At 40.4% G+C, this 12,497-nt stretch overlaps 1 long non-coding RNA gene across 1 annotated transcript; it reads right to left on the reverse strand.

Moving 5' to 3' along the window:
• Positions 1-835: 835 nt before the first annotated feature.
• Positions 836-11,497, reverse strand: LOC311298401. Its single transcript, XR_014628949.1, has 5 exons — positions 11,411-11,497; positions 11,102-11,187; positions 10,251-10,373; positions 1,244-1,352; positions 836-1,130 (listed from the first exon to the last, which is right to left on the reverse strand). It is a non-coding gene; the product is annotated as an uncharacterized lncRNA (long non-coding RNA).
• Positions 11,498-12,497: the final 1,000 nt, after the last annotated feature.

Here is a 12,497-nt window from a genome sequence, read left to right on the forward strand (position 1 = left end):
TAAATACCAATTATTGCGTAGAGAGCGGCGTACGCCTTCTTTTGTGCGTACGCAACATTTATAAATGAGGCCCCAGTTCTGAAGTGGCTGCGTGCAAGTTCTGTAAATTCACAACCTGAGTGAGAATCATACTCGCAAATGTAATGTTAATTATTAAACCAAATAAAATACAAAACTTTCAAAAACAGTCAGCAATATGATTATTTTATTGAGAGATATGGTTTAATCAGTAACATTATTAAAAGATTTGCTATCCGGCGTCTTCCCGTCTCCTCCTCAACCTGCTTTCCTTAGTGTTTTTATATTGTGAAAAAGCGTATTATATTGCCTAGTTTTCTCCCTGAACGATGATGTGAGTTCCTATGGCAATTATCCATTCAGCATGAAAGACATTTTTCACAATCACGACAGAAAATCTAAATACTGTCCTAGCAGAAAGGCAGTGTGAAATAAACAAACCAGACCTCAGCTTCACATTCTCTATATCTACCGCCTCAAATGGCAGGCAATGCTCCTCTTCATAACATAAGGATCAGGTCCAACATATGTTGAGATTTTCTGTTTTATACCTTTCTATTCTAGCACAGTACGGACTTTCCTCCATCTCGTCCATTCTGCTTTTCTCTTCCTGACCTCCATCTGAATTTTGTGCATCATCAGAATGGGTGCGTCTCAAATCCCTCTGCTTGATCCATTCAGGCAATGCTCCTCTTCATAACATAAGGACGCAATAGACGGAGTAACAGAGCGCTTACTGAAGGCACAGAAGCTGACGATGTTTTCTGCAACGGTACACTATTATATGTTTGAGCCAATACTACAAAACAGAACAAAACCTTTTTCAATGCTTTTATTGATTGGAGAAATTAAAGTTAAAAAGAGGTTGAAATTCAGATTTACATAATGGAGATGCTGTATGTTTCTATTACACTTAAATTGTCATTAATTAAGTAGGTTCCCTTTCAAAAAAAAATAATAATAAGATTTCTGTTGTAAAGATCATTTTCTGATTTTTTTTAATGCATGTTCAATCAGTGAACTTGTGAGCAGAATGACTTTTAATCAAAAGGGTCTTTCACAAATATAAGCAAGTCTGGCATCTTTGCCATAGTCATTCCAGCAGTGGTCACCTAGGATAAGATAAACAATAAATATATGATTATTTTTCTGAATCAAAGACACTTTTATTAATGCAATTAACTTTATATTTAATCAGTTTGAAGAAATCTGTGATTATTCATACCATAGTTTATTTCCAGAACGTGCTCAGCATTTTTAGTATTGCTAGGTTGTCCACTGCACCAGTTGATGTAATCAAAGACAGATCCATCAGTCCATATCCACTGTCCTTCCTGAAGAGTGAATGGAGTGGTTAGAAAGTCTTCTGTTCTGAAACTCATTTCACAAGTTCATTTGTTGTTTACACACTTACTTATTGCAATTGATGAACTTGTTTCCTTTTTATAAAATATTTGTGCCCAAATTCATATTGCATCCATCTTACTGTTGTTGGAAACTTTTATTCCTTCATCGAAGCAGAAAACCAGGAGACTTGAGATGGATCTTATAAGCAGAAGAGATTTATTCTTCCGAGTCTGTAGTTCATCAAGTCTAACCTAAAGTGACTTTACCTTGCAATTTTATATACATTTTAGGAGGAGGGACTTCTGGAGGTGGAGACAGATTCAAACAAAGCATACAAAAGTAGGGAGGAGTTGATTCTATCAGGCGAAAACCGGTTTGGCAGGTTATCTGGCTTGCTCAACAGGTTAAGGAACCCGCCCCAGACTCCAGCGTGTTACCAGTCTCAATCCAATCAGCGTAACCATTCAAACGCATATGTGCTAATCCAATCAGCCCAACGATTCAACGTCTGGGCTGTGGCTCTGGCTCCAAGAGCCATTAAAGGCAATAAAGAGCAGAATCATTCATGTGATATCATCATCTTAACCTTAAAAGCTAAATACAAGATTCTTAAAGCATATCTGAAATAGATTCTTAAATTTGTAACCCTTCACTGTTTCGATCACCAGCTGAAGTGCCCTTGAGAGCCACCAGAGGGCACTCCACATCAGACTATTGTGACCCTCACAAACTACATTTCCCATAATTCTCTGCAGGGACTCATCAGCACTCATTGTTTTCAGCTGTGTCTCATTATCCTGTTTAGCTCACCCTATATAAGCCTGGTTCATTCTGTTATTCTCTGCAAAGCCTTGTACATTTTGAATGGTATTTCTGAGTGCTTTTGTATCCTGATTCTCTTGTTTCTCTGTCTGTTCCCTTGGGTTTCTCTCTTTGCCTCAGCCCTTAAAGGTCCCCTGAAAACAAAATTTAAGTTCTAAATATTAAGTAAGAATATGTTAGCCTTAAGGTTATGAATAAACCTTAAAAATGTTTAAAAAATGTTCCTAAACAATGACAAAATTCACATTTAGGAGACATAAGCATTTAAACTTACAGTCTCTCACTTCCGCTAAAATGGATCAGGGATTTTTATGACATCACCGCGACTTTAGCTTCTCATCACATCTTCTGTCCAATCAAATGCTCTCTAGAATCGTAAGCTCCGCCCCCTCTGCTATAAACACCACCTGGCCAAAGTGACCATCGTTGGCACGTCACGGAGTAATATGTGTTGGAGAAGTGTGTTTGGTTGCTCAAACGCTCCAGTTTTATTCTGTTTTCTAACTGTACGTTGGTTATCCCTCTGGGGTCTGAGCTGTTTTCTGGCCCTGGAGGTGTTCTGACATGCTCTGACATTTGTGCTTATTTGTGAAGCTACAGCCTATGAGGAAGCAGAAGTTGAAAGAGAAGAACTCTGCTATATCGAAGACGGGCCCCTCAGTTCAGTCCAACGCACTACTGAGTACGTCCAACAGCAGTCTGAGTTGGCCTTTCGGGAGCTGGCTGTAAAGTACGTAGCTGTGGAGTCACATGGTAGAAAAATAAATAAATTGGAAACGCCTGAGGATAAATCGGCGAGTTACCAGGGTATCCAAAACAACACACAGCCAGTTTACAAAGACATAAAAGAAGAGGTATCAATCAACCCTCATATTACTCCGAAGTACTCAGCCATTCCTGAAAATAAATACTTACCTGAGCCTCGAGGTGCACAAGACTTTGCAAAATATCTTATCAGAAGGGAAATGGTGACTGCTGGTCTTCTGCTATTTGACGACAAACCTGAAAATTTCTGGTCATGGAAATCCTCCTTTCTAAGTGCTACCAAAGATTTGAACCTCTCAGCCAGGGAAGAATTGGACCTAATGACAAAGTGGCTAGGAGCTGAATTGTCAGAACAGGCCAAGAGAATTTGAGCAGTTCATGTCCTCAATGCCGCTGCAGGTGTCAACATGGTTTGGCAGCGTCTCGAAGAGTGTTATGGGACACCAGAAGTCATTGAAGACTCACTACTCAAAAAGATTGAACATTTTCCGAGGCTGACAAACAGAGATAATGTTAAGCTGAGAGAGCTGGGTGACATTCTCCTTGAATTGGAGTGTGCTAAGGAAGACGGTGCTCTACCAGGCCTCTCGTATTTGGATACAGCTAGTGGGGTAAAACAAATAGTGGAAAAGCTCCCGTATAACCTCCAAGAAAAGTGGACAAGCCTTGGAAGCAAATTCAAGGAGGACAATAGAGTAGCTTTTCCTCCCTTCTCTGTCTTCTCCAAGTTTGTCCGACAACAGGCAAAGATAAAAAACGATCCCAGTTTCACTATATCCACCTCCAGCAGTCATGCCTCTTCCAGGACAGAAAAGCCTCTGAAATACAGTAATAAAGCCGCTGTGACTGTACACAAAACAGACATCCCCTCAGAACTGTCAGGCATCCAAACCAGTCCTGTTTTAAACAAATTGGATGAACCAGACCGTCAGTGTCCAATACACAACAAGCCCCACCCACTGAAAAAATTTAAGCTTTTTAGAGACAAACCCCTAGACCAGCGCAAAACATACCTCAGGGAGAATCGCATCTGCTATAGATGTTGTGGATCTACTCAACACATGGCAAAGGACTGCAAGACAACTGTCAAGTGCTTCGAGTGCAACAGTGACAAACACATTGCGGCCCTGCATCCAGGTCCTCCTCCCATAACCACACAGAGTGCTATGGGTGACAAAGATGACAGCGGGGAGCACATTGAAAGCTCATCTTCTTCAGTCACTTCCAAGTGCACAGAGATTTGTGGAAACGCAGATAGTTCACACTCATGTTCCAAAATCTGCTTGGTGAAAGCATATCCTGCAGGAAAAAAAGAGAAGGCAATTAAGATGTATGCAGTGCTAGATGAGCAAAGTAATAAGTCCCTAGCCAAGACAGAGTTTTTTAACCTCTTCGAGGTCAACGCCAGCTCCACCCCATACACGCTGAAAACCTGTTCTGGAAAATCAGAGACTTCAGGTAGGAGAGCTGCTAATTTCATCCATGGATGGGAAACTACAGCTTCCCTTACCCACCTTAATAGAGTGTGACATGGTGCCTGATGATAGGTCAGAAATTCCCTCCCCAGAAATTGCTCACCTTCACCCCCACCTTCAGCCAGTTGCTTCCAAGATTCAGCCTGTAGACCGTGACGCTCCTACCCTGTTGCTCTTAGGAAGAGACATCCTTAGGGTGCACAAGGTGCGTGAGCAAATCAACGGGCCCCACAACGCGCCTTATGCCCAGCGGCTAGACCTTGGCTGGGTCATTGTGGGAGAAGTGTGCTTGGGAACAGTTCACAAACCATCAGAGGTCAACGTCTACAAAGCTAACATACTGCACAATGGTCGCACATCCTTTCTGAGGCCATGTCCTAACAGCATCCACGTGAAGGAAGACTACAGTGGCATGACACAGCATCACGGTCCAACCTTCCCTACATGTGAAAAGGACACAAATTTCATTATGAGTGCAGACAACCTAGGATGTTCAGTGTTTGACAGGTCAAAGGATGATGACAAGCCTGTACTATCTATAGACGACAAAGCTTTCCTGGCCATCATGGATACAGAGGTCTATCAAAATAAAGGAAACAGCTGGGTGGCACCTTTACCATTCCGCTTTCCAAGACGGCACCTTCCAAACAACAGGGAGCAAGCTTTGAAACGGCTTTGCTCACTACGAAGAACGCTAGAAAAAAAAAAAAAAAGAAAGATCACTATATCAAGTTCATGCAGACCATGTTAGATAATGATCAAGCTAAGACTGCTCCACCTTTAGACAAAGATAAAGAGCACTGGTACCTGCCGACATTTGGTGTATATCACCTGCAAAAGCCAGACCAGATACGGGTTGTGTTCGATTCAAGCGCTGAATGTGATGGTACATCTCTTAATGACGTGCTGCTCAGTGGACCAGACTTGAACAATACCCTGTTGGGAGTTCTTATGCGGTTCCGAAGATAACCAATAGCCCTAACAGCAGATGTGCAGCAAATGTTTTATTGCTTTGTTGTCCAAGAAGACCACCGAGATTATCTTCGGTATCTCTGGTATGAGGACAACGACACCAGCAAGAATGTGGTAGAGTACAGGATGAAGGTCCATGTATTTGGAAACAGCCCTTCACCTGCTGTAGCTATCTACTGCATGAGACGAGCAGCTCAAACAGGGGAAAAAGAACATGGTTTAGATGCAAGACAGTTTGTTGAGAGACAGTTTTATGTTGACGATGGTCTCACCTCAGTTGCCACACCTGAAGAGGCAATAGATCTCCTCACACGAACCAGAGAGATGTTAGCAGAATCCAACCTGCGACTGCACAAACTGGCATCAAACAGTAACCAGGTAATGGAAGCTTTCCCAGCAGAGGACCGTGCCAAGGATCTAAAGGATCTGGATCTTGGAGTGGATCCTCTTCCGCTTCAAAGGAGCCTGGGGCTCTCCTGGAACTTGAAAACAGACAGCTTTACATACCTGGTGTCCTGTGAAGAGAAGCCATTTACACGGAGAGGCATGTTGTCAACGGTCAACAGTTTGTATAACCCTTTGGGCTTCGTAGCTCCCATAACAATGCAAGGGAAAGCTTTAGTCCGAGATTTGTCATCTGAGCAGAGTGAGTGGGATGCTCCTCTACCCCCCAAAAAGGAGGCAGAATGGAACCTGTGGAAGAACTCATTAAAGGCTCTTGAAGACCTGCACATACAGAGGTGCTACATTCCAGTCTCGCTGTCTGCAACACAGAGAACAGAACTGTGTATATTCTCAGACGCTTCTACAGTAGCTATAGGAGCTGTGGCCTACTTGAGAGCAGTCGACACTGACGGACAATACCATGTTGGATTTGTCATGGGAAAGTCTAAATTGGCTCCTCGCCCTGCCCACACCATTCCACGACTTGAGCTCTGTGCAGCTGTGTTGGCTGTGGAACTATACAAGCTGATCAGGGATGAGATTGACATTGAGGTAGAAGCTGTAAAGTTTTTCACTGATAGCAAGATTGTGCTTGGCTATATCCACAATTCTACAAGAAGGTTTTATATGTACGTCTCCAACCGAGTAACTCGGATTAGGAGATCCACACACCCTGAACAGTGGCACTATATACAGACAGACTTGAACCCAGCAGACCATGCAACCAGGTTTCTACCAGCAGCCCAACTCCAACACAGCAACTGGTTCTCAGGACCAGCCTTCCTGTATTGTGACAAAGCAGCAGAGACTCCTGAATCTAATCTCTTCACCCTCATTGAGCCTCAAGCTGATGATGAGATTCGTCCTGAGGTTATGACTCTGACAACAAGGGCATCAGAGTCCCAGTTGAGCTCACAACACTTTGAACGATGCTCAAGCTGGAGAACACTCCATCAAACCGTAGCCAGAATCATTCATGTTGCTGCATCCTTCAAAGGAAAGACATACAAGGCAGATAGGAAGGGATGGAAGTGTTTTAAGGAAATGTCCAGCATAAGGGAGCTTTCACAAGCCAAAGCTGTGATTATTAGATCTGTCCAGCGCGACGTCTTCAAGGAGGAAGTGAAATGTCTTAATGACAGACAGACATACTCCTAGCAAAACGCACTCAAGAAGCTCAATCCAGTGGTATATAAAGATGATCTGCTTCGTGTCGGAGGTCGCCTTTCTTCTGCTGATCTGTCGAAAGAAGAAAAGCATCCACTGATCATCCCCCATACCCATCATATTGCCACTCTACTTGTGAGACACTTTCATGAACAAGTAGCTCACCAAGGACGTCACATTACGGAAGGAGCAATTCGAGCAGCTGGATACTGGATAATTGGGGGTAAGCTTCTTGTGTCTTCTGTTATCCACAAGTGTGTTACCTGCCGCAAACTACGAGGGAGTTTGGACGACCAGAAGATGGCAGATCTGCCTGCAGATAGACTCACCCCTGAACCTCCGTTCACCAGTGTTGGCCTTGATGTTTTTGGGCCATGGACTATCATGACACGTCGCACAAGAGGAGGAAGTGCGGAAAGCAAACGCTGGGCTGTGCTCTTTGCATGCATGTCAACCAGAGCTGTGCATATTGAGCTGATTGAAACCATGTCAACAGACAGTTTTATCAATGCTCTAAGGAGGTTTTTCTCTATTCGTGGTCCAGCAAAACTTCTGCGGTCTGATAGAGGGACTAACTTTGTGGGAGCTTGTAAGGAGTTGGATATGAACACAGATGACACAACAGTAAGGAAGTACCTCCAGGAGACAGGATGCTCCTGGGTTTTTAATCCCCCTCGCGCTTCTCACATGGGCGGCTCATGGGAGAGACTTATCGGAGTTGCCAGGCGCATTCTAGATGCAATGCTGCTTCAGACAAAACCAACCCATCTCACACATGAAGTCCTGAGCACTTTCATGGCTGAGGTGATGGCGATTATAAATGCAAGACCCCTTGTATCTGTATCCACCGACCCAGATATGCCTGCAGTACTCACCCCAGCTATGCTCCTTACTCAGAAGACAAGTGCTATTGTAGCTCCCTCTGGAAACCTTGGTATTGCTCAGTTGTATGCAAAGCAGTGGAAGCAAGTCCAGTGTCTTGCTGACACTTTTTGGAAGAGATGGAAAGGAGAATATCTATCTACTCTGCAGAGCCGCCGGAAGTGCACAAAAGACAAAGCTGTTCACCACAGCTTGCAAAAAGACAGTTTAAATTTAAATCGCGTGTGTGAATGAATGATGATGTTTTAGCAAACTGTATTGCTATACTGAGATGAGTAAAAATCGACTGAAATATGTTGAAATAAAATGTAGGCTATTTGTATAAGCAACGTATTAAACTGCAAATTAACATTTATATGCCCTAATATTTCATAAAAACAACGTTACAGTCAGGCGAAATATGAAAGACAACATTTTGTTGACTAGATTTGGGTACAGTTTTTAATGTAGAATATACTGCCACATCAAATAAGCTTTTGTTTAGCAATTTCTATATATATAAAATACTATTTTTGTCAAAAATAAAGTCATCAACTAAGATGTTAGCTGTTCCAATGTTGGCTATATTCAAACTAATGAATACATAGATAAAATGTAGGCCTATAATCTTTTTTTTTTTACAAAGAAAGAGTACACTTGAAATATTGTTGAAATTGTAATTATTGTTGTAATTGTAACCTTTTTAATAAAATAGCAAAACATATTTACAAGATAGATGTAAGCAAAATCTTAAATGGTCAATATAAGTCTTCTTCTAAATATATCTTTTGTCCTTGCATTGTGGCTCAGTCAGTGTCACACCTGAATGAATGGCTAATTATGCAGAGTCATTACACATAATGGGTGGGACATTGTAATCTCAGGTGTAAACCACTCCTCGTTCACGCCCCCTCGCATATTGGCTTTCCAAGCAAAACCTGTTTTACATCAATTTAAATCAATGTATTGTTTTATGTGAACGATAAAGCAAGACTATTTTCACATAATTTTGAAGCCAGAACTCAAAGCGACAACATCCATTAGTCAAAAGTCTTATTGACACATATTTATTATGAGTTTTGTGGTCTTATTTCAGCAACTTTCATTTTAATTTTTTTCAATAACCATGCATAAACATTATTCTCTTAAAAATTCAAAAATATACATGCATGGTGATCACATATTTTGGTAGCCCTGTTTGTGCTATATAGAGTGAATTTACACCTATGCCATTAACATGTTTATAAATAACTGAAAAAAGCACAAATGTCAGAGCATGTCAGAACACCTCCAGGGCCCAGAAAACCGCTCAGACTCCAGAGGGTTAATCCACTCATTATTTCAGCTTCAAAAATCCACTTGATGTCACGGTGACGGATGACAAATGCAACTTTGCACTTACATTCTGACTCGAGTTAACTCGCATAATAACTTTGACTGTTTGCCCTTTTGAACTATAATAACGATTGCTCGTTCAGTGCCATGGCCGCTGACGTTATTTATTTGCTATCATCTCCGTGCTCTCTGCTCTGCATCGAGTCTGAATATGACCACTAAAACTTTAAGATTAAACAAGACGGTTAATTTATATTGTAAAATCTAAAGCGCGGTTTGGCGGTCCCTCACTGAAGCTCTGGTAACTGGTTGCCATAGAAACATGACACGCACTTGAGACTGCACATGCGCGCTAGCTGGATCAACCTAAAATATGCTTTTTAACGCAATTTATTTTCAGTGTCCTAATTTTACAAGTTGCAAGTTACAAAAAAACAAACAAAAAACACAAGCAGTGTCTAATCACGGCCGGGTTTTCTCAGAGTCTGATCTGATGACTCCGATTGCACGGGTATTACACACAATGTTAAACAGACCCGGGACCCGAAGTAATAGATTCGGACCCGACCCGGACCCGGCTGATCATTTAAAATATAGACCCGAACCCGTACGGGTCCCGGGTCGGGTCCCGGGTCAATGGGTCTCGGGTTCACTGTGAAGACCTCTACTACAGTGCTTGTTTTACACTTTGATAGGAATTTTGTAGTAACAGTTATATGTATGCATATGTTCATGTTTTGTGTACTGATTTATATTCTTATTTTGTAATGTTTCAGTTTTACAAAACAAAACAACAAGAGGAAACAACTTCAGTAAAATACAAGAAAAGTCAAGCCTTGTGTGTTTATTGGAGGACTTTTGAATGTTCACTGGCTGTCTAGCTTTGCACAAGAGATCGCATTGCAAGGGCTGCACAAGGGCAGAGGCTCACAACATCCCAAGTGTCCAAACAACAACACATACGCCTGCCTTAAGCTATTTCATGTCACAATATGTAAAGTTACTTTACGAAAATGTAATAATTTCATTTGCATAACCACTTACTTTTACAGCATCATGACCACCAATCCAAGTTTGTGTCGTACCAGGCACCATGTTCAGCAGAAGACTGTTTTCAGCTCTACTGTGCACCGATACAAGATTTCCACCAAAAGTTTGACAGTGCTTCTGAAAAGGCAGATTGTTTTTAATATCATCAATCAAAACTAATTCTTTTAGTAATTTGTAACATTAATAATGGTAAATGTAGTATTCCTCAGCATTACAGATGTGTTTTTCCAAATATTTTCAGCATTAGAAGCACGTCCTGAGAGGTGTCATGTATTGTCAGGACACGGACCGTGTCACTAAACAGAGCTGAGGGCCACTGCCGTTTACATAGTTTACATACGAGCCAATACATCTCTGCATGTGCAATTCAATACAAAAAAAATGTTTAAATTCTACAATCATTTATTTGAACTTATGAACAAGTTATTGCACCAGAATGTGGTGTGTTGCGAGTGGCTCATTGTTGTGAGTGTATTTAAAGATGAAATAATACCCAAAGGAGGATCCAAACATTTCTTCAAAAACCCTGGAATAACTCATGAGCCAAGAGGGTGTAAATGTGGTTACTGATGCAAGTTTGGGCATTTCTCATAAGATTTGCAGATTTGTGTTGCTTATTTAAGTTATACTACTTTGTTATTGTTATTATTATTATTATTATTATTATTATTATTATTATTTAAAGCTCATTTCAATAAACAACATATCTGAATATTTATTTGATGATCAGATTCTTCAAGTCAGATCAGATTCACTATCAAGAACTTCAGAAAATGACATTTAAAGAACAAATTTGTGCATAAATATGTCACATAACTATAATAGTGCTGTCAGGAGCACATTACCTCTGCTGACATCCAGTCAAGTGGTGTTGAGAAGAATTTGACACATTTCAGTCCAAATGCAGACCATCCAGTGGGGCAGCCATCAGCTGTATATATAATATTCAAGAAACAGTGAGAGTATTTACATACACAATTATTGATTATGCTTAATAACCCAACAACATGTCATGTAAACACTTTAAATAGAGTTATTATTGGGTAAATATCATAAACTGTTTAAGTTACTCAAATAAGTACATAACTTCTTGGAAGAATATAAAATGTATTCTTTGCTCTCACTGTAATAACAATAATTATTTCAATAGTAACCTGCTGCGTCCCCCTGAGAGAATGTCATGAAGAGAAGCAGAAGTGTCAGCTTTTCCATGGTAAACCTGGGAATGAATCAGCAGCAAAGGTAAAATATGTCTGTGCATCAAAATGTACAAAGTGAAATTTGAAATACACAACAAAAAAATGAATGCACTTAATCAGTTTCTTTGGCTTGTTTTATAATAATAATAAAAAATAGCAATATGAGCTGCATTAGATATTAAGACATAAATGTAAATTATACATTTTGTTTCACTGGCAGAACTTTATTCACTTAAAGAGATAGTTCAACTCAAAAATGAAAATTGTCATAATTTATTCACCCTATACTGTTCCTAAACTATGCATTTCTTTCTTTCGTGATACAACAACAAGAAGTCAATGGGGTCCAATTATGAACTGCATTGACTTCCATTCTATGGACATTGAAACATTCCTCAAAATATCCTCTTTTGTGTTTCATGCAAGAAAGAAAATCAGACAGCTTTGGAACGGCATGAAGACAAGAATATCATGACAGAATTTTCATGTTTGGATTAACATAATCTCATAAAAAAAGTGTAAAGATCTGGCAGTTACAAAACAAAATATACACCTTCTGAAAACATTTTTCTAGTGAAATGTAGGGATGTGCTAATACTTACATGTTTACTTCAGAATGTGCCGTCAAAATGTCAGTAATGCTGCAGTGATGCTCTATGAAGCACTTCCCCCTACTTTTATACTAGATGTCATATGTAAATCACAAGTACAATAATTTTGACAAACTTCCTTTTACACAAGGTATCATTTGAAATTTGAGTGGAGTGCCAAGAGAATTGGATGGATAGCAAATATCCATAAACCTTTATTACCTTATTCTTCCATAAGATTCTTCACACAAATATGCTGTAGATAAAAACATCTGAGAAATGTAAGCATGGTATGTTTGCTCAGTCCAATGAGACAGTGGGTAATAAAGGCCAGTTTATCAGGTTCAATGAATGAGGACCAACTGCAGAGAGAAGGAAAACAGGGATGGAAACATCTTTCCATGCTACCTGAGCTTGAACTGGATCAGGTTTCTAGGTTCAGTGTTTTTGAA

This window comes from Rutilus rutilus, assembly GCF_951802725.1.
Source record: "Rutilus rutilus genome assembly, chromosome: 10".
NCBI classification, from domain to species: Eukaryota; Metazoa; Chordata; class Actinopteri; order Cypriniformes; family Leuciscidae; genus Rutilus; species Rutilus rutilus.